The sequence below is a fragment of the Lissotriton vulgaris genome, chromosome 6 (genome assembly GCF_964263255.1).
Source record: "Lissotriton vulgaris chromosome 6, aLisVul1.2, whole genome shotgun sequence".
NCBI classification, from domain to species: Eukaryota; Metazoa; Chordata; class Amphibia; order Caudata; family Salamandridae; genus Lissotriton; species Lissotriton vulgaris.
The window spans coordinates 1127387531-1127409958 of NC_141694.1; the positions used below are offsets into that span (position 1 = coordinate 1127387531).

At 44.1% G+C, this 22428-nt stretch overlaps 1 protein-coding gene and 1 pseudogene across 1 annotated transcript in view; one reads left to right on the plus strand and one right to left on the minus strand.

The window, feature by feature from the left end:
- LOC147708533 (uncharacterized) overlaps nucleotides 1–22428 on the plus strand; it is a 561724-nt gene that overhangs the window by 507187 nt on the left and 32109 nt on the right. The window lies entirely within an intron of this gene.
- The window catches only part of LOC147708536 (mortality factor 4-like protein 2), a 37081-nt pseudogene that overhangs the window by 442 nt on the left and 14211 nt on the right, over nucleotides 1–22428 (minus strand).

Sequence of the window (22428 nt, forward strand, 5' to 3'; positions counted from 1 at the left end):
ATTTCTTAAAAAGAAAATCTATTTCAAGTATTTGCTTGCCTGTTGCTGCAACGTTCAACTGTAACTACGAGGAGTTGTATTTGTTTAAAGACGAGCGTTCTGGAGGCTCGAGCTGCATTTGCCGTGAGTTTTTCTTCAAGACTTTTTCTCCTCTTTGACGCACACTTGGTGAAGAGTCCACATCAACGTCATCACGAAGGTTGTAACCTTTACGCGATGCCATCTTGAATTTCAGTAACACAATGATCAGATCTTTGAAACGCACTGGTGAATTTCTTTGCATGATTTTCACTTAATTAGTGCACTGGATCACTTATTTCAGAGAATTTCAGAACAGTAAGTACATCTTTCTACAATTTTACTGATTCTACTGCAACTATGTCTATGGAAGCTCCTCCACGAAGCGAAGTGCCCCCACTTGGTGATTCTGTTTTACATCTCAACACTCCTAAATAATTCTTGTCATCTCCTGAAGTGCCCATCATTCAATGGAATGAATGGAAAGTGTACTTTGTAAACTATATTGCTGATCTTGAGGATTGCAGTGGATCATACATTCCACAAAGGAAAAAGAGAATTTTTAATGTACTGTCTTGGTCCATAAGGACTCTGCATTTTCTTTCAGTTAAAAAAACGTGACAGATCCTGTGACATTGATGTATTTAAAGCTGCATTACTAGACTTAGACGAACACTTTTCTCCTGTAGTTTGCTTTGGGATCATGCATCATTCTTTCTTTCAGAGGAAGCAAGAGAAGCATGAATCTACTGAAGATTATGTATCAGCTTTAAGAAAGTTATCTATAACTTGTAGATTTGGTACTTTACGTGATGAGCTTATCAGAGACCAAATAGTTATGTATGCAAAAAACAAAGCCATTCAACACAGATTGTGGGTGGAAGGGGAGTCATGTTTGAAAGACTTCATAGCTATTGTCAAAAAAGCTGAATTGTCAGAACATTGCGTAAGAGATGGTGATATTGAAGAATGTTCATCTGTTGATAGTGATAGTGAAAACAATAGTAAGTATGACTCTAAAAAAAGAGTTGTTTTAAAAATCTCAGGAGAAGGAGAAAGCAAGCCTTTGTGTTGGGTTTCCTTTGGTGGTGTTGCATTACAAGTGGTAGCGGACTCAGGTTCACCGTATACGACTATTGCAGAAAATATTTGGTGTCAATACTTTAGTTCTGTCATTGGATGTCATTTAGAAAATTCTGATATCAATCCTGAAAGCTATACTGGTGAAAAAATTGCTATCATTGGATTTAGGCAACTGGTTTTCAGGTTTAAGGGTTTGCATACTATATGTAAATTGTATGTAGCCAGGGATGGACCATCTGTACTCGGGTGGAAGGACCAACGTAAACTAAATACAATTTTAGACCCTCATAGTGCAGAACAGGTGTGAGTAGCATGTGAAGCAGAAGACACTAAGAGATGGGTATTAAATGAATTTCCTAATGTTTTTAATGGTATAAGTGGCAAATTGAAAGGGTTTTCACATTCCATCAGATTGAAAAGTAGTGCAGTTCCCAAAATTCACATAGCACAGAATATTCCACTCATTGTGAGAGATGAGGTAAAGCTTGAATTAGATAAATTAATCAATCTTCATATAATAGAACCTGTGGAATCCTCTGAATGGATCTCTCCGTTGGTCGTTGCCAGACGGTCCAATGTCAAGGTCCTTTTGTGTGTTGATTTGAGAGGATTGAACAACAACGTTATAGTGGGCCAATTTCCATTGCCCCGCATTGATTAAATGCTGTCCCTGGCAAGAGATGCAAAGTGGTTCTCCACACTAGACCTATCTTCAGCATATCATCAAATATCGCTTGACCCTGAGTGCAAACAGTTGACTGTTTTTTGTATACCATTCGAATGTTACTAATTCCGACGCACGCCATTTGGATTGGCATCGGCGGCAGCTGTCTTTCAAAGACTCATGACACAGTTGTTTGGTGACATCCGTAAGGTAATATTTTTCCAAGATGATATCCTAATTATGGGAAAAACAAAAAAATATCTCAATGACATTTTAAGAATGGTCCTGCAGTTACTTGACAAGAAGGGTTTAATATGTGAAATCAGCAAATGTAGGTTTGTAGAGACCAATGTTACTTACTTAGGACATGAAATTGGTTGTGATGGTATTAAGCCTAAAAAAAATTAATTGAGGCTATTCTCAAAGCTCCACACCTCAGAATAAAGATGAACTTCGCTCTTTTTTAGGCCTAATGGAGTATTACTCTAAATTTGTAGAGAAGTTTTCTGAAAAGACACATGAAATGCGTACTCTACTTAAGTATAAGAGCAAGTTTGTTTGGTCTAAACTGTGTCAAATCTCTTTTCCTGAAATCATGTCTGCTATTTCCAAATCTCCTACCCTAAAAGGATTCATTCCTTCTGCTAAAACCTTCATTACCACTGATGCTAGTGGAAAAGGCTTAGGTGCTGTCATTACTCAAGCTAATGAGAATGGTGGTGAAAGTGTTATTGCATTTGCCTCCAGATCATTATCTCCCACTGAAGAAAGGTATTCAGTTATTGAAAGAGAGACACTGGCCTGCAAATGGGTCCTTGAGCTTTTTAGAAAATTTGTGTGGGGAAGGGAATTTGTGGTGCGAACAGACCACAAACCTTTGACAAAAGTACTCACCACGAAAGGTTTGTCAAGAGCATCTGCTAAGATTTCAAAGACTATCTATGAGGTTACAAGATTTCATTTATAAGGTGCAATATGTATTAGGAAAAATGAACACAACTGCAGGTTTCTTGAGCAAAATTTCTCTGTGTCTAAGAGAGATTGACACAAATCCTTGGAATGATGTATGTGTTGCAGGAATTTTTGTCGATGAGAACTGCAAAGGGTTGCAAGAAAAAGAGTGGACGGAAGCACAATCAAAAGATAAAGTATTAGACACAGTAAAGCACAATATTGAAAATGGATGGATTGATTGTATAAAAAATGAGCGTTTTGGGAGGTACGGAATAAATTGAGTATTGAAGGGATGTTCTTGGTGAGAGGGTAAAAAATTATTCCACCTTCTGAATTAAGGAGTAAGATTTTCGAACTCTGCCACGAGGGACATCCTGGTATTTCCCGGACCAAACACAATATTAAATCTTTGTATTGGTCTAAGATTGATATTGAAACTCAACGTTTTGTCAGATCTTGTGTTGATTGTGAAACAGAAGACAAATCACAGAAAACTGTAAATCCTCCTTTAAATTCAGTTGCATATCCTAACTTACCTTGGGAGGACGTTGCACTGGATATTATGGGTCCAGTTTCTTGGAGTGATGGTTCTCAGAAATGTATTGTTGTTTTAATGGATTTGTTCTCAAAATGGATGGAATTGAAGGTAGTAACGGAGGTCGACACACGTTCAGTAATCACATTTCTAGAAAGTATCTTTCGCAGAGAAGGTTTTACAAAATCTTTACTCACCAATAAGGGAGTTCAATTCAAATCTTTAGAAATGAAGAATTTCCTAAGTATTGTTAAGTTATTCCTAAGTTGGTATTGAACATAAACTCACACACTATATCCTCCTAGGGGAAATGCTGTTGTGGAAAGGATCAATAGAGGTATTAAAGGTACCATACAACAAGCTTTGCATAACAAAAATAATTTGGAAATTGAATTAATGAAAATGGTGTGGAGTTGCAAAGTAACTGTCCCCTATTCAACTGGTTTTAGTCCTTTTGGTGTTATGAGAGGCAGAGTTCCTCTTTCAAAAGTCAACCCTGGTTGGATGAACAAGGGCAACAAAGTAGATTTGCAGACTGCAGATATTAAAAAACGTATTATGACTTCTCAGCAGAAAAACATTGTATATATTAACAAAAAGCATGGGGTTAAAGATGTCACATTACAAGAAAGTCAATGGGTACGCATTAAATCCAGTAAAAATATTGCTAAAGGAAAAAGAGGTTTAGCTCGCCCGAGAAGGTAATCAAACTAAATAAAAATACAGTCAGATAAATATTGGTGGCTCACTTGTGATCAAGGTTCTATTCCCGTTGTTTCTGATAACTCTGGTGAATATCTTGAACATGAAAATATTGATATAGCAGTGTTGTCAACCATCCTGTAGATCACCTTGCTGCTAATGAAGGTATAATCAGTAGTTTTGGGAGGAACATTGTTAAACCTAAGAAACTTGATGACTATGTTTGTTCCACTTTTATTTATTTTATCTTTTTTTCTCTTGTCTATTTGTCTTTTATTTTTTGGGGGAGGAATATAGGTATGTTTTAATTAAAGGAAAGGTACGTGTAGTAATGTGTAGAATGTAGATGTAGTAATGTGTAGAATGTAGAGTGTTAACTGTATTCTGTATATGACTAGATGTAAGAGAATGTTAGGATCAGTGAGGTGTAGCCGGGATGTGTTCACAGCTCTACCGTACTGCTGGACAAGGTTACCAATAAACCATTATTTTACTACAAGATACTCAAGAGTGAATACTACACTCGTACACAGCCAGCTGACCCTTGGCTTCACTTTGGGTAGGCTGGGATCAATACATGCAGGTTCACTCGTCCTTCTTTAGACAGCAAGGCAGTCCTTTCAACAGAAGGGAAGTCCTTCTGGCAGCTGTAAAGTCCTTCTTCTGAATCTGCCACAACCTCAAAAGTGTTTTGATGAGAGGTTCTGAAAATTTCCCTTTTATACCTAATGCCAGCCTTTGTGTAGGAGAATTCTTTGACCTACTTCAAAACTGGTTCTGGTCAGTTCTTCCCCTCCTAAACGGTATAGGGGGACTAAGGCAAGCAGAGGCCCTGGTTTCATGTTTCTCTGTGTGTGCTGCAGGCAAGGCCCTTTGAAATGCAAACAGAGCAGGGCACTATTCCTCCTGAGCCATCCTGTCTGAAGACTGACTTCCCTCACACTTAGTTCTTCTTTGGTCCCATGTCTGGAAGCAATACACAAATCACAACAGTAGAGCCATTCACAGTCATGTGAGCTAGGACACCGGCAGGAAGGGGCAGTTGGTTTGAGCAGAAAAATACCAACTGTCAAAAAGAGGCATTTTAAAAATTGTAACTGAAAAGTTGACTACACCATTAAAGATGATTTCAAATTACATTTCATTTGAGTGTAAGCATAATTTCTCTATCTGGTCTAACGCTTGTTAATGGTAATAAAAATGACCCAGTGTTAGTCTATGGGAGAGATAGGCCTTACGACTGTGAAAAACGACTTTAGGAGTTTTTCATTGTCAGGACATATAAAACATAAGCACACATGTCTTACTTTTTATATACCATGAACCACCCTAGTTTTAACAAGCATTTGCAATGCAATAGGTCTCGCATTAGGAAAGTGTGAGCTATTGGTATCGTAAATGACAATTTTTTTAAATATGTGTTGGCTTTGAAAATATATAAATTAATAGCATTGTTATTCACAAAGCCAATAGCTTACACTTTCCTAATGCGAGTCCTATTGGCTATGGCATTGCTTGTTGGTAGCAAGCAAGGACAGTGCTGTTGTGGTACTGTTGTGGTGCTGAGTGATGATGTGGTTGGGCTGAGTGATGTGGTGGTGTATTAGAGTGATGTGGTGGAGTCCCAGAGTGATATGCTGGTGTCCCTGAGTGATGTGGTGGTGTTGTGTGGCGTTCAGCAGTGTGAGGGGTGCAGCAGTGTGAGGCGTGCAGCAGTTTGTGGCGGGCAGCAGTGTGAGTAATGCAGCAGTGTGCAGTGTGCAGCAGTGTGAGGCGTGCAGCAGTGTGAGGTGTGCAGCAGTATGCAGCATGCAGAAGTGTGGGGCATGCAGAATTGTGAGGCGTGCAGCAGTGTGAGGCGTGCAGCAGTGTGTGGCATGCAGCAGTGTGTGGCGTGCCGGAGTGTGTGGCGTGCAGCAGTGTGTGGCATGCAGCAGTGTGAGGCGTGCAGCATTGTGTCGTGCAGCAGTGTGCAGTATGCAGCAGTGTGAGTAATGCAGCAGTGTGAAGCAGTGTGTGGCGTGAAGCAGTGTGTGGCATGCAGCAGTTTGTGGCTTGCAGCAGTGTGAGGCATGCAGCAGTATGGCATGCAGCAGGGACGCGTGCAGCAGTGTGAGGCATGTAGCAGTGTGAGGCGTGAAGCAGTGTGAGGCATGCAGCAGTGTGAGGCATGCAGCAGTGTGTGGCGTGCAGCAGTGTGTGGTGCGCAGCAGTGTGTGGCATGCAGCAGTGTGAGTAAGGCAGCAGTGTGAGGTGTGCAGCAGTGTGAGGTGTGCAGCAGTGTGAGGCGTGTGGCAGTGTGCAGCATGCAGCAGTGTGAGTAATGCAGCAGTGTGCAGCAGTGTGTGGCATGCAGCAGTGTGTGCCATGCAGCAGTGTGTGGCATGCAGCAGTGTGTGGCGTGCAGCAGTATGAGGGGTGCAGCAGTGTGAGGCGTGCAACAGTGTGAGGCATGCAGAAGTGTGAGGCATGCAGCAGTGTATGGCGTGTAGCAGTGTGTCGAGCAGCAGTGTGCAGCATGCAGCAGTGTGCAGCATGCAGCAGTGTGAGGCATGCAGCAGTGTGAGGCATGCAGCAGTGTGAGGCATGCAGCAGTGTGCAGCATGCAGCAGCGTGAGTAAAGCAGCAGTGTGCAGCAGTGTGAGGCGTGCAGCAGTGTGAGGCATGCAGCAGTGTGAGGCGTGCAGCAGTGTGAGGCATGCTGCAGTGCGAGGCATGCAGCAGTGCGAGGCGTGCAGCAGTGTGCAGCATGCAGCAGTGTGAGTAATGCAGCAGTGTGCAGCGTGAAGCAGTGTGAGGCGTGCAGCAGTGTGAGGCGTGAAGCAGTGTGAGGCATACAGCAGTGTGTGGCGTGCAGTAGTGTGTGGCGTGCAGCAGTGTGAAGCGTGCAGCAGTGTGAGTCATGCAGCATTGTGTCATGCAGCAGTGTGCAGCATGCAGCAGTGTGAGTAATGCATCAGTGTGCAGCAGTGTGAGGCATGCAGCAGTGTGTGGCATGCAGCAGTGTGTGGCGTGCAGCAGTGTGCGGCATGCAGCAGTGTGTTGGGTGCAGCAGTGTGGTGTGCATCAGTGTGTGGCATGCAGCAGTGTTGGTAATGCAGCAGTGTGCAGCAGTGTGAGGCATACAGCAGTGTGAGGCGTGCAGCAGTGTGAGGTATGCAGCAGTGTGTGGCGTGCAGCAGTGTGCAGCGTGCAGTAGTGTGAGGCGTGCAGCAGTGTGAGAAGTGCAGCAGTGTGTGGCATGCAGCAGTGTTGGTAATGCAGCAGTGTGCAGCAGTGTGAGGCATACAGCAGTGTGAGGCGTGCAGCAGTGTGAGGTATGCAGCAGTGTGTGGCGTGCAGCAGTGTGCAGCGTGCAGTAGTGTGAGGCGTGCAGCAGTGTGAGGCATGCAGCAGTGTGAGGCTGGAGCAGTGTGTGGCATGCAGTAGTGTGTGGCATGCAGCAGTGTATGGTGTGCAGCAGTGTGTCGTGCAGCAGTGTGCAGCATGCAGCAGTGTGAGGCGTGCAGCAGTGTGAGGCGTGCAGCAGTGTGAGGCATGCAGCAGTGTGTGGTGTGCAGCAGATTGTCGTGCAGCAGTGTGCAGCATGCAGCAGTGTGAGGCGTGCAGCAGTGTGAGGTGTGCAGCAGTGTGAGGCATGCGGCAGTGTGAGGCGTGCAGCAGTGTGAGGCGTGAAGCAGTGTGAGGCATACAGCAGTGTGTGGCGTGCAGTAGTGTGTGGCGTGCAGCAGTGTGAAGCGTGCAGCAGTGTGAGGCGTGCAGCATTGTGTCATGCAGCAGTGTGCAGCATGCAGCAGTGTGAGTAATGCATCAGTGTGCAGCAGTGTGAGGCATGCAGCAGTGTGTGGCATGCAGCAGTGTGTGGCGTGCAGCAGTGTGCGGCATGCAGCAGTGTGTTGGGTGCAGCAGTGTGGTGTGCATCAGTGTGAGGCATGCAGCAGTGTGAGATGTGCAGCAGTGTGTGGCATGCAGCAGTGTTGGTAATGCAGCAGTGTGCAGCAGTGTGAGGCATGCAGCAGTGTGAGGCGTGCAGCAGTGTGAGGCGTGCAGCAGTGTGAGGTATGCAGCAGTGTGTGGCATGCAGCGTGCAGCAGTGTGAGGCGTGCAGCAGTGTGAGGCGTGCAGCAGTGTGAGGCATGCAGCAGTGTGTGGCATGCAGTAGTGTGTGGCATGCAGCAGTGTATGGTGTGCAGCAGTGTGTCGTGCAGCAGTGTGCAGCATGCAGCAGTGTGAGGCGTGCAGCAGTGTGAGGCGTGCAGCAGTGTGAGGCGTGCAGCAGTGTGAGGCATGCAGCAGTGTGTGGCGTGCAGCAGATTGTCGTGCAGCAGTGTGCAGCATGCAGCAGTGTGAGGCGTGCAGCAGTGTGAGGTGTGCAGCAGTGTGAGGCATGCGGCAGTGTGTGTCGTGCAGCAGTGTGTCGTGCGGCAGTGTGCAGCATGCAGCAGTGTGAGGCGTGCAGCATTGTGAGACATGCAGCAGTGTGAGGTGTGCAGTAGTGTGTGGCATGCAGCAGTGTGTGGCGTGCAGCAGTGTGTCGTGCAGCAGTGTGTGTCGTGCAGCAGTGTGTGTCATGCAGCAGTGTGAGGCGTGCAGCAGTGTGTTGTGCAGCAGTGTGAGGTTTGCAGCAGTGTGAGGCGTGCAGCAGTGTGAGGTGTGCAGCAGTGTGTGGCGTGTAGCAGTGTGTGGTATGCAGCAGTGTGAGGTGTGCAGCAGTGTGTGGTGTGCAGCAGTGTGAGGCGTGCAGCAGTGTGAGGCGTGCAGCAGTGTATGGTGTGCGGCAGTGTGAGGCGTGCAACAGTGTGAGGCGTGCAGCAGTGTGAGGCGTGGGGGGAAAATGCACTGAGAAAGAGTGGGGGGAGCACGAGCCGACGAAAGAGTGGGGGAAGGGATACTTGAGCCGAATAAAGAGTGGGGGAAAAAAGCTCGAGCCAACAAGAGTGGGGAAAAAAGCACTAGCAGACGAAAGAGTGTGGAAAGAAATGCACGATCCGACGAAAAAGCATGAGTTAGAGAAGAAAGTAAAATGTGAGCCAGAGAAAGACAGGAAAAAAAAAGCTCTTGGCATTCCGGTGGTAGGGGCGGGGGAGTGCATTACTTTCAAGTCTGATGCAGGGGGTGGGGGAGCGGCAGCCTTTGAAGTCTGATGCCGATGCACAGACAAATGGTGGTGTGTGATGTGGCTAATGATGATGTGCACGCACATAGCTCACATGAACTGTACGCAATCCGCAGCTAGGTAGACTTTTCTTTTCCGCTTACTATAATCTCGCCTATTTATCCCTGCGGGATAGAATAGGCGAGACCTAAAAAGGAAGGTATTGGCCTGGTTGAAATGAAAGTTTAAAACTGCACTAAAGCCTGCTGTGTGTTGTAATCAATCAAGGATGTCCGGTTCCAAGGTAGATTGGATAAGTATACTTATTAAGATAAAATGTCATGAAGAGCCCCACCAGGAGCAGCCTTCCTGCTGCCCAGCATCATGATGGTCAACATCCTACACCACATTCTCACTGTCTGAGCAGCAAGTACAACACAGTGACATGCCTGAGACAAGTTTACAGTGCTACTACAGTGAGTTGCAGAATGGGTGCTAGTGACAGTCAATTTACAGGACCTTGGTATTAATGGCCTTATCTTGGCTGTGAGGAGCAACAAAGAAGGAAGATGGTTGCCCCACACAAGATGGAATAGACTTTAAAATGTTAAGTTTACTATTCTAAGTTCTTTCAGTTGTTTTGTAGTTGCTGTTGTGAGTTGGCAATTAAAGATATATGCATAATATTGCCCTCCGTGCCTTGCCATAAAATTAAATCAGGCCAGCGGATTGCACAGCCTTGTGCACAAATTGTATTCAGAAATGATGCAATTTAATCCAAAGTAATCCATTTTAATTCATATTTATTCTTGTTTTCTCTTTACATCTGTTTAAATCTTTTAAAGTCATGTCAAAAGTAGTGCCATTCGTTTCGATTTTTGGTTGTAAATCATTCAATGTATTGCCCATCCAGGCCTATGCTGTGCACATGGGTTCCTTCAAGGTCTCAAAAGCGTTCTGGTAAACCCCCATCCAGATCACCTGCTTGGGTTGTTTCTTGAAAGACAGTTTTCTCAAGAGGGAAAAAATAGTGCCATTTCCCTTGACAAATCTCCTGTAATCAACAGTAGGGCCTAAGAAGGCTTTCTCCACAGTCTAGGTCGTGGGGGGTTCCCAGGTCAGGATGGTCTGTATCTTGACTTACTAGGGCTGCACCTCACCTCCACTGACTTGGCCATCCAGGTATACCACAGAACCTCACCCTAGCTGGCATTTTCTATCCTAGATAGTCAGTCATGCCCCTTTTGGAGCCTGAGCACTGCATGGGGGTGGTGCACATGGTCATTACAGCTAGAACTGTAGACTGTAATGTCATTCAAGTAGGCAGCCCAGAAGTCTTCTAGTTCAGCTAGGACCGGTTGACCAACCTCTGGAAGGTGGCAGGGGCATTCTTTAACCTAAAGGGTATAACATGAAACTGGGGTGGAGAATACAGACCTCTCCTTAGTCCCCTTTGCTAAACAAATCTGGATCTATACTTTTTTCAAGTCAAATGAACGCAGGAACTTGACAGCTCCCAACTGATCGATGAGCTTATCAACTCAGGGATGGGGTGTATATCAGACTTAGTGACTAAGATGAGCCCTTAGTAATACACATAGAACTAAAGTTCTTGTGTGACACCTGGGAAGTACAGCCCAACAACTGGACTAGTATAGAGGCTGATCGAGTCCCTACCTCCTACCTCTTGGATACCTCTTCCCTGAGGCCGGCTTTGGCTTTGTCAGACAATCTGCAAATGTTGTTTTTGAAAGACTTGCCATCCCCAGTGTCAATAATATGGGGACACCAAGAGGTGAGCTAGGGGTAAGTGAGAAGAGTGTGCCAAACTTCCGCAGGAAGTGGCAACAGTTCCCTTTTTGCTATGAGGTCATGGTAGGTGAAAGGACAGCTCCTTCTCTGAACCATCTTGCTTGTTGGCAGACAAGAGGTTAGGGAGAGGCTTGGTCTCCTCCACAATCATCGCCTGTTACTAGGAGCATGGTTACTTCGGATCTTTCAAGGGGAAGTTTGAGGCGATATACAAGCAGGACCCTCAAGGGGTTCCTCAATGTCTTCAGGTCCACAGAGTAGGTTACCTAACCCCTTCTGCTCTTTGACCTCATATAACACAGTCCACTGGTTCTTTAAAGCCCAGCTCCACAGACTTCATAACCCACACCTTCTGGCCAGTTTGGTAACCACCAGAGTGGCCTTCTGGTTGTATCAGTGCTTTACCACTTCGTAGGTGGTGTTCAGTTCCTAGTGGTTTCTTCTTGCAAAAGCATTTTATCAGAGACCTGAGTGCTAACATGTAGCCCACTACATCCTGGTGGATTTTTGGGAACTTGCTCTCATCCCTCCTTTACAAGACTGAGAGGTCCATTCACCGGATGACAGAACAGAAGTTCAAAGGGACTGATGCCTACTCCCTTCTAAGACACCTCCTTGTACAAAAAAGTAGGCATAATAAGAGTACATTCATCTTACACCTCATGAGTTCTGCCAGGCCCATTATCATGTATTTCAGAGTCTAGCTGAAGCTTTCAATAGGTCCATTTGTCGAACTTGCATGCCACACTCAACCCAGATGGACTTGATGTAGGCAGACATGAAGTTGATGCCTCGATCTTACACAACCTCCTTGCGGAACCCAACTTGGGTAAATACCCCCATCAGTGTCCTGGTCACTGCGGGTGCAGTCAGCATCCTCAGAGGAATGGCCTTCAGGTTCTGTGTGGCATAGTCCACCAAAACCAGGAGGAAGCTGTTGCCTAGGACAGTCATTGGGTTTAGGGGCCAAACAATATCAATACGCACCCTCTCAAGGGCTGTTCCCACTATGGGGAGTGGAAGCTGGGAGTACTTTTGCTTTGCCCCTGACATCCCATTGGCCTTGGATGTAGGACAAGACTTGCAGAATGCATCTGAGATAATTCTCATCAGGGGCCAATAGAAGTACGTAAACAACCTTGCAAAGATTTTGACCTGCCCCAGATGCTCTACCAGGGGGCATGTTCCCAGACAGCTACAGTATGAACGTCCTGTTGCACTGGGAGACAACCAAAACATGGGTTGTCCCAGGTTCCAAAACCTTGCGTTCACTACACAGGAGATCATTCTCCCTATAGATCAGTTGATCACCAGAGATGTCACCAGCTGCCTGGCCTGGATTTGCCATCCTAGTCACTCGAGAGTAGATCACGCCCTCTTGCTTTGCAGTACTCTTTCTGGGATGCACCCCTTCAGTTTGTCATCAGGCCAACTCAGGTAGGTCCCCCAGGGCAGCAGTGCCTTCCCCTATAGGTTCCGGGGCATCCTTCTCAGGTTCAGGCTTCCACCGGACTATGAGAACATGCCTTTGCCCTTCTCTTTTTGGCAGGTACCCAGGCCATTTTTCCAGGCTCCAGGTCATTTTCACTTCCCTCACGAGCTACCATAGACTGTGAAGTCAGGCACATCCACTCATGTAACCCTAAATTGTCTGGAGGTTCACATCTTGGGGAACAGGACTCACTCCAGCAGAGGCCAGCAGAAGGGCTTAAGCGTGTCTGTTAGTGCTAATCAGCTGAGCAGTGAGTGGGAGGTCTTTAGAAGCTAGTTGTTTCCTTTGTTGTTTCACTCAGGAGGTCAGCCAATTGACTATTGGAGTCACTCTGGGTAGCTTGGGATCAAGGTAAGCAGGTCCAATATTCCTTCTTCAGACAGCAATCGATCAATCAGGGGTTTATAGAGAACACTACTCACCCATAAGGGTCTCAAGGCGCAGGGGGAGGGGGTCTGGCAGTTCAGAGGTCATCTGAAGAGCCAGGTTATGAGTACCGTTTTGAAGGCTTACAGTGTTGAGCTTCATCTAATGCTGAGGGGGAGTTCGGTTCAGATCTTGGCCGCTACGTGGGAGAAGGATCTGCCTCCCGTTTTGGCTCAACGGATGCAGGGGATTTCGGCCAGGGCTAGGTTGGTAGAGCGGAGGTTTCTCTTGAGGGTGTTGAAGGAGATTCTATCATTGAGGTATTGGTTTCCAGTGTTGCGGAGGGTTTGTAGTCAAGTCAAGTCAAGTTTAAATTTGTATAGCGCACTACTCACCCAGAGGGTCTCAAGGCGCTTAAGGGAGGTGGGAGCTTAACTTATCAAATATCCAAGTTTTCAGTTGTTTTCTGAAGGAAAGGTGGTTCTGTGAGAGGCGGAGGTGGGTGGGGAGGGAATTCCAGGTCTTGGCCGCTAAGTAGGAGAAGGATCTTCCTCCCATGGTGGCTCTTTGGATGCGTGGAATTGCGGTGGGGGCTTGATTGGACGATCGAATTTGGCGGGTGGGGGTGTAGAAGGACAGGCGCGTGTTGAGGTATACAGGTCCTAGGCCGTAGAGGGCTTTGTGTGCGTGGGTGAGGAGGCGGAATGTTATTCTCTTGTTGACAGGGAGCCAGTGGAGGTCTTTCAGGTGACCGGAAATGTGAGCTTGGCGGGGGATGTCTAGGATGAGTCTGACTGAGGCGTTTTGGATGCGTTGTTTTTTTTTCTGTAGTTTGGCTGTGGTTCTGGCGTAGAGGGTGTTTCCGTAGTCCAGTCGGCTTGTGACCAGTGCATGGGTGACCGTTTTTCTTGTTTTGGTGGGGATCCAACGGAAGATTTTGTTGAGCATACGTAGGATGTTGAAGCATGATGATGAAATGGCGTTGACTTGTCTGGTCATCGAGAGGAAGGAGTCCAATATGAAGCCCAGGTTACGTGCGTGGTCCGTTGGTATGGGTGCGGTTCCCAGGGCCAGTGGCCACCATGAGTCGTCCCAGGCAGAGGGGGATGATCCTAAGATGAGGACTTCCATTTTGTCCGAGTTTAGTTTTAAACGGCTGTTCTTCATCCACTCGGCAACTTCTTTCATCCCTTCGTGTAGGTTGGTTTTGGCGGTGTTTGGGTCTTTGGTGAGGGATAGGATCAGCTGAGTGTCGTCTGCGTAGGAGATAATGTTGAGGTTGTGTTGGCGCGCAATGGATGCGAGGGACTCATGTATACGTTGAAGAGGGTGGGACTGAGTGAGGATCCTTGGGGTACGCCGCAGATGACTTCGGTGGCCTCTGATTTTAAAGGGGGGATGCAGACTCTCTGGGTTCTTTCGGCAAGGAACGAGATTATCCAGTCCAATGCTTTTCCTTGTATTCCGACGTTGCTGAGGCGTTGTATAAGGGTGTTATGACAGACCATGTCGAAGGCTGCAGAGAGGTCGAGTAGGATGAGGGCAGCAGTTTCTCCGTTGTCCAGTAGAGTTCGAATGTCGTCTGTTGCTGCGATGAGGGCGGTCTTGGTGCTGTGTTTGGCTCAGAAGCCGGATTGTGAAGGCCGAGGGATTTGTTGGATTCGAGGAAGTCGGCGAGTTGACTGTTGACGGCTTTCTCAATGACTTTGGCTGGGAATGGGAGGAGCGAAATGGGGCAGTAGTTCTTAAGTTCAGTGGTGTCTGCTGTAGGTTTCTTCAAGAGGGCGCTGAGTTCGGCGTGTTTCCAGCTTTCCGGGAAGGTGGCGGAGTTGAGGGAGCAGTTGATGACGTCTCGGAGATGGGGTGCGATAATGGAGTCTGCTTTGTTGAAAATGTGGTGGGGACATGGGTCGGTTGGCGAATCTGAGTGAATGGTGTTCATCAGGCGGATGGTGTCTTCAGTGGTGATTGGGTTCCAGGCGTAAAGATTGTTGGAGGGGGGTTTTAGTTCGGAGATAGGAGGGGTGGGCTGGTCTCCAAAGCTGTTATGTATTTCAGCGATTTTGTTGCGGAAGAATGAGGCTATAGAGTTGCAGAGGTCTTGGGATGGAGTGATGTCGTTGGTGTCGGCGGTGGGGTTGGTAAATTCTTTGACGATGTTGAATAGTTCTTTGCTGTTGTGGAAGGCTGAGGGCAAGTCTGGCTGGGGCGTTCTGGACGGTCTGGCATTTGTGAAGGAGAGATTTGTTGATTCTAGCATAGAGAGCGATCCCGTAGAACAGTCTGCTTTTGATGAGTGCCAGTGTGATGGTCTTCCTTGATTTGGGGGTCCATTTGAATGTCTTGCGGAGTGTGTAGTGGGTGTCAAAGCATGTGGAGGATACAGCGTTGATCCGTCTGTTCATGGTGAGTTCAAGGAGTCGAATACGATGCCAGGCCTTCCAGCAGCAGGGCAGTCCTGGCAACAGGGCAGTCCTACTTCGGAATCTTCCACAGGTCCAGGAGTTTTCTGATGAGATGTTGTGAAGGTCCCCCTTTTATAACTGATGCCGTACTTTGTGTGTGGTTATTCCCCGACCTACCCCCAAAACTGATTCTTATCTGTTCTTTCCCTTCTCTGGTTCCAAGCTGTCAAAGGGGACAAAGGCAAGGGAAAGCATAGTGTCAGGTTCCTTTGCGTGTGCTGTTAACCAGGCCCTTTGAAATGTAATCAGGGCAGGATACAGTCCCTTCCCAGCCACCCTGTCCGGTAGACCCACTCCCCTCACACCTAGGCGGTCTTTGTCTGAAAGCAGTACACTACCCCTAAAAATAGAGCCATTTGCAGTCCTAGGACACTGACAGGAAAGATTAGTTGGTTTGGCAGAAAAATTCCAGTTTTCTCAAAGTCTCAAAAAGAAAGTGATTGACATAATGCTTGAATTAATCTCAGTCACTTGCAAATACATCCCAATCCATTGTTTTTTGCCAACCATGTCATTTAAGTTTGGACTCAGCAATATGCAAATCATTCTTGACCGTGCTCCAATGGGAACAGTCCAGCCTTATCTGCCAGGAAGGTCATCCCTGAATTTGGAAACAAGCAACTCAGGACTGGTTTTGTCCTTATTATGAGCTCATCAGCCAGGCTTTCCCTTGATTCCAGTGGTGCAGTGAGCACAGAGCCCACATCTAGGCATATCCGTCACACCCAGGCCATCAAAAAACAAAGTGATGGATAGAATACATTAAATTAATCTCAACCACTGATGATCGCTCGGGCTGCATCTCAATACAATGGTTTTTCTGCACCATGTCACCTCAGTTTGGACCCAGCCATATGCAAATCCACCTTGACCTGTCACTGTCTGAAAAGTGATACTGAGCCATAGTTTTCTGTGTATTTCTGGGTCTTCACAGTCCTTTTCATCCAAAGATAATGGCAACTCCTTCCAGTTATCTAAATTTAAAAAGATCATTGGAGAAAATACCATTATTTCAATTGATTTCACAGACCACATTTCCCACATTAAACCAGATAACATGTCCTGGAGCAGATGTACTATTTACTGCTCACAAAATACTGGTCTCAAAATGCACCAGTGTGAAGAGATTTTTAAATAGTTTTCTGAACTGAGCTATGTGCAAATCGGTTGGTTGTAAAAATCAGATCCAGATAGATTGTAATATTCTCTACCTCATCAATATTCATTGGATAGTCGGTACATTGCAACTCCACTTCGAATGGAAGCCATAACAGCAATGACAACATCCTGAGGTCAGCAGACCAACATGTTTATGATTGCTTTTAAATAAAGCAAACTTTTATTTAAAATATAGCCGATTTCCCCTAAAAGGAAAGGGGTATATTTAAAAATAAATGCTCTTTTTTAGTTGTTGTTTATTTGAAAGTTGTCAGTGGTCCCCAACTGGTCCTGGGGACCACTGCCTATTCCTTAACAAACTTTATGGCATATTATCAAGGCAGGCAAAATGAAATTATTGCCGCTTTTGCGACCGTTTTTGGCTGGAAAGCGGCGATAAGTTCATCGCCCTATTAGTAAGCTGTCGCTAACATCAGTTAGCGACAGCTTTTAGGTGATAGCGAGGGGTTTGTGGCCCGCTTTGCATGTCAGCGATATTTATCGCTAATGACATGCAAAGCGGGCGTACCCTACCAGTTAGCGACTGAAAGCAGTCGCTGACGTCGCTATCGCCTATTAGCAAGGCAGGCGTAGCGATAAAAAAATTCTCGCTAAACTAACGCCTGCTCAGACCAGTTCTTAACCTCTACATCCAATGGGAGGTGGATATTCAGATTAAAACCCTATTGCCATTAATGCCTGATTATCGCTGGTTTTCCAGCGATATTCAAGCATTTGGCCGCTATCGCCGGATATTTTATCACATTGGAGATAAACGTTGCTAATAGCACGTTATCTCTGCGATAAAATCTGGCGATGCTTGGCGATAAAAAAATGTCGCTATGCTTCTTTAGCAATAAATATCACTACTTGTTGATAATATGCCCCTTTGTTTTTAATTCACAAAGGTTAGGGACCCGCTGTCCTTTTGCAAATAGGTTACCACCTCCTTTAAGGTCTTGGTAACCTCTCAATGTTTAAAGACCAGATTTCAGCCGCAAACATTGATACATAGAATACTGATTCGGTATATGGAAGGGATGCTACAAGACACTCACAACACCCATTCCAGATACCAAATTGGTATCCATTCGGGAAACCCATTTCATGAGTCAAAAAAGCTTTTCGACTTCTTAAGTTCAAAGATTTTTGTTGAAGCAAATAAGACAAATATATGCAAAATAAATTAATAAAAATACAACATAAAAACCAAACAATAATGCAAATAAGAAAAGCAATAGTAACAATAGTAATGAATGCAATACAGGCAATGACTGTTAACATGACCGGCAATTAATAAAATATATAGCAATAAAATACACAGGAAATATAAAATAGAGACGTAAGATAAACAGTAAGGATAAAACAAGAGCATATGTAATTATTAGAAGGGAATTATGGAGGTTTAGGAACTTCTTGCTGTAATGGTGATAAGGGCAGAGAGCGTCGTGCACATTTATCAAAAAAGGATGTAACCGGTTCCCACAATTGTTTTCTTTTTACAGCCATGACCAATGGATAAACAAATGTCGTGTCTAATCTGTGATTGTGAACAACACAAAGTACCCAAACCACAGTGACTCAATACGTTTTTTTTGATACAGGGTAAGAAACCAATTTATTGTCGCTTCCCTAGACACCATTATTTTGTGTCAATCATCTTGTATTTTTTATATTTTCAAAGAATTGCTGACAGAAAAAGGCATTGATTGCAAATATTTACAAGGCTAAACAAACTTTAACAAAAATTAAAGGCAAAGACTATTTACACATTTAGAAACATTATGTCACACATTAGAAAGTATTCTCACATCAGACATTAAATAAAACAAATATTGAAAAAATAATACAAACATTTTTATCACAAACAACAAAAAAATTGCAAACACTGAATGAGAGAAACTAGGGGTTGGGAGGGTAGAATATAAGTAATTGAATGACTTATATATATTTTAATGCTGGACCAGCCGGTCCTAGCTTTTGTACAACAATGATACTTTGTATCTCCCAAACAACACTGCCGACGCATTTCTAGACCAGGCTGGAGTCACTGATCTGTCATCAGGGCTGTATGTGTCTTGCATCAAGGCTGCTCAATGTAGAATTTCAGAGGGGTTCTTTTGGAGGTCCGTTTAAATGAATAGCGTGGCCGAACAGAGAAGCCTTTTACTTTGGGTAGTGCCGAGTGCTGGCAGGATCCATTAGGAGCGGCGTAACCATCAATTTTGATTCTTGATTTGATCTCTCGTTTGCGCATGAAAGGGGTTGTTCATTTCAGCGTTTATTGAGAGAAATTCGAATCCAGCAGCACAGAGCAGCAGCTCCAGCTACAGAACGCTGAAATTAACAACCCCTTTCATGCGCAAACGAGAGATCAAATCAAGAATCAAAATTGATGGTTACACTGCTCCTAATGGATTCTGCCAGCACTCGGCACTACCCAAAGTAAAAGGCTTCTCTGTTCGGCCACGCTATTCATTTAAACGGACCTCCAAAAGACCGCCTCTGAAATTCTACATTGAGCAGCCTTGATACAAGACACATACAGCCCTGATGACAGACCAGTGACTCCATTCTGGTCTAGACACGCGTCGGCAGTGTTGTTTGGGAGATACAAAGTATCATTGTTGTACAAAAGCTAGGACCGGCTGGTCCAGCATTAAAATACATATAAGTCATTTAATTACTTATATTCTACCCACCCAACCCCTAGTTTCTCTCATTCAGTGTTTGCATTTTTGTTGTTGTTTGTGATAAAAATGTTGGTATTATTTTTTCAATAATTGTTTTATTTAATGTCTGATGTGAGAATACTTTCTAATGTGTGACATAATGGTTTCTAAATATGTAAATAGTCTTTGCCTTTAATGTTTGTTAAAGTTTGTTTAGCCTTGTAAATATTTGAAATCAATGTCTTTTTCTGTCAGCAATTCTTTGAAAATATAAAAAATACAAAATGATTGACACAAAATAATGGTGTCTAGGGAAGCGACAATAAATTGGTTTCTTACCCTGTATCAAAAAAACTTATTGAGTCATTGTGGTTTGGGTACTTTGTGTTGTTCACTATTGATATTAGGTCTAGCCCTCACCACATAAAGGACCTAACCCCTTTTGTTCCCAATAATCTGTGATTGTAGCACACAGCGTACCACCAAGCCTGATACGATATTTTAGTGAAATCTTTCCAATTTTTGGTAATTTGTTGGAAGGCTACTGCCAACAATAAATCAATTATTCTTATATTTGAAGTATAATGACCCCAAATAGGTGGGATACTCCCCAGAAAAATATGAGAAATGGAAAAGGAATGAGTGGAAGAGAAAATCATGTTAATTTGGGACCATACTTTCACCCAGAAACTATGAACTAATGGGCACATAAAAAGCATGTGATATAGGTCTGCACGAGGTGAAGAGCATGACCAACATGTATCTTTGGAGTCTGAGAACTGTTTGCTAAGGAGAAGTAGTGAAAATAGTAGGCGATTATATATAAAAAAGAGTGTCTGAGTGGTGTTAGCAGCTCTGGATGATTTTCGAAGTTTCAACCAAAGTTTATCCCATAATTCTATAGGCCACAAGGTGTCAAGATCTGATTCCCAGGCCTCTTCTGTTTTAGTTTTAACGTAGGATGGGCAAGGTTTTAGAAGAAGAGCATACATTTTTTAGGCTTTGGCCTCTTTAAGGAGTAGGGATCTTAATAGAAGTATGTTAGAGGGCTCCTGGAGTGTGGGGGTAGGAGAGGTAAGGTGTACATGGTAGGCATCTTGAATTGCAGTGGTCAGTAGGGAATATTTGGAGCAGAAGGAAAGAGGAAAATGGAACAAAGAGAGAGCGGACGGAAAAGATAGAATTTGATCCTGATGATATAGTTGATGAACCCAAATAAGGCCACGAGATCTCCATGACCTCCAAAAAATTGGTTTATTATGGATTAAGATAGAGACGTTATGTCATATAGGTTGTTCAAAGAAGGATGAGGTAGAAAGACTGGGGAGAATCTAAGATGTATGTTTGAGAATGGGGGTAGAGAGAGATTGTGGTTTGCGAGAAAACAAAATATACTCACTAAAAGAGAAGGGAGAAATGAAAGAGCATTCTAAATCTAACCAAAGAGAAGATGACAAAGTGGAATCCAAAATCCATTTTGAAGCCTGATGTAGTAGAAAGGATCTATGATAAAGGGAAAAATTGGGAAAGTTCACCCCACCATCCAATTTTGGGCGTGACAGCTTGGTTAAAGACATACAAGATTTCTTATTACCCCACAAAGGCCGACAGGATGGAATTGATTTTTTTAAAGTGTTTTGAGGGAATAGAAAGAGGGATATTGGATATAGTAAAGATAACGATAGGAGAGAGCATCATCTTTATCGTATCCCATCGTCCCCTCTAAGACAAGTATAAAGGGTGCCATTTTGAAGTAAGAGTGGTTAATTTTTGTATACAATCTTCCATACAACGGGAAACCGTACCTGCAAGAGAAGAGGAGAAATGAAGACCCAAGTATTTAATGTAATTAGCACTCCACATAAAACCAGAATCAGAGAAATCATTCTTATAAGTTAATTTAGTGAGGGGTAAAATTTCACACTTATCATTGTTCAGCTTATAGCCTGAAACAAAGGCAAATGAGTCGACTTCAGCTAAGAACGAAGGAAGGGAATGAGTTAGGTTGGGATAGAAATAATAAGACATCATTGGCATAGGCAGCCATCTTGATGGAGGACTGCTGAAAGGTGAAACCATGTATTTCATTGTTTTGGTGGATTCTCAATAGAAAGGGTTCTAGGGTGAGATTGAACAAAAAAGGAGAAAGAGGGCAACCCTGCCTAACCCCACTATGAAGGGAAAAATATGAGGATAAACCACCATTGGCTGAGATGGCTGCTCTTGGATGAGAATATAGAAGTGAAATTAGGGTAAAGATTTTTGGACCAAAACCAAACCATCTCAGAGTCTGAAAAAGATATGGCCATTCTACCCTATCGAAAGCTTTCTCAGCATCTAAAGCTATGGCTGCAAGAGGCTGAGTAGAGTGTGAGGTTTTGGAGAGGATGTAAAAAAATTATCTAATATTATCTGCAAGAAATCTACCCTTGACGAAACCTGATTGTTCTTTACCTAAAAGAGAGGATAGAAACGGTTCTAAGCGGAAAGCCAAAGCTTTTGAGAAAATGATGTAGTCGATATTTACCAGAGAGATAGGACAGTAGTTCTTGCAGTGCTGTGTATCTTTACCTGGCTTAGGGAGAATACATAATAGGGCATCAGAGAATGAACCGGAAGCGGTACCAGAATCGAGAAAAGTGGAAAGAAGAATGAGTAATTTAGGGATAAGCAATTTGGAAAAATGAGAGAAAAATTCAACTGTAAAGCCATCAGGGCCTGGTGCCTTCCCATGTTTAAGAGATTTTAGCGCACGAAGAAGTTCTGATTGAGTTAGATCTGTTTCTAATGGAGAAAGATCGGGAGGAGAAGCAAAAGGTGATTGGATTTTGGAGAGAAACTGAGCAATAGAATTCTCAGAAGCAGTTGATTCGGAGGAGTACAATGACTCATAGAAATGAAGAAACTCTTGTAGAATCTCCTCATCCTTGTGCTTAAGTAAGTCATCACGATCAAAGATGGATTCAATATTAACTTTATTTTGTTTTGCTTTTAAGTAATTAGCTAATAATTTACCAGCCTTGTTTTGACTGCCGTAAAATTTAGTGCTGGATTTTAATAAAAAGTTGTATGCATTATTTGTGGAATCTTTATTAAATTGGAGTTTAGCGGCAATGAGATTAGTTAAGCAATCTTTAGATTTAGAAGTATAGTAAGTATGTTCTAAGTGTTTGATTTTGGAAAGGAGATCATTAGTGTTTTGTTGTGCTTTCTTCTTCTAACGAGAAGCATATCTAATAATGAAATCTCTGGCGGACGCCTTAAAGGCATCCCAGACAACAGGGAATTGAATATCATCAGAATGATTAAACAAAAAGTACTCATGAAAAAAAGAAAAGAAGAAAAAAAGTCAGAATCAAGAAGGAGAGAGTTGTTGAAACGCCACTTTTTAGTAGAATGAGGCTTAGAAATT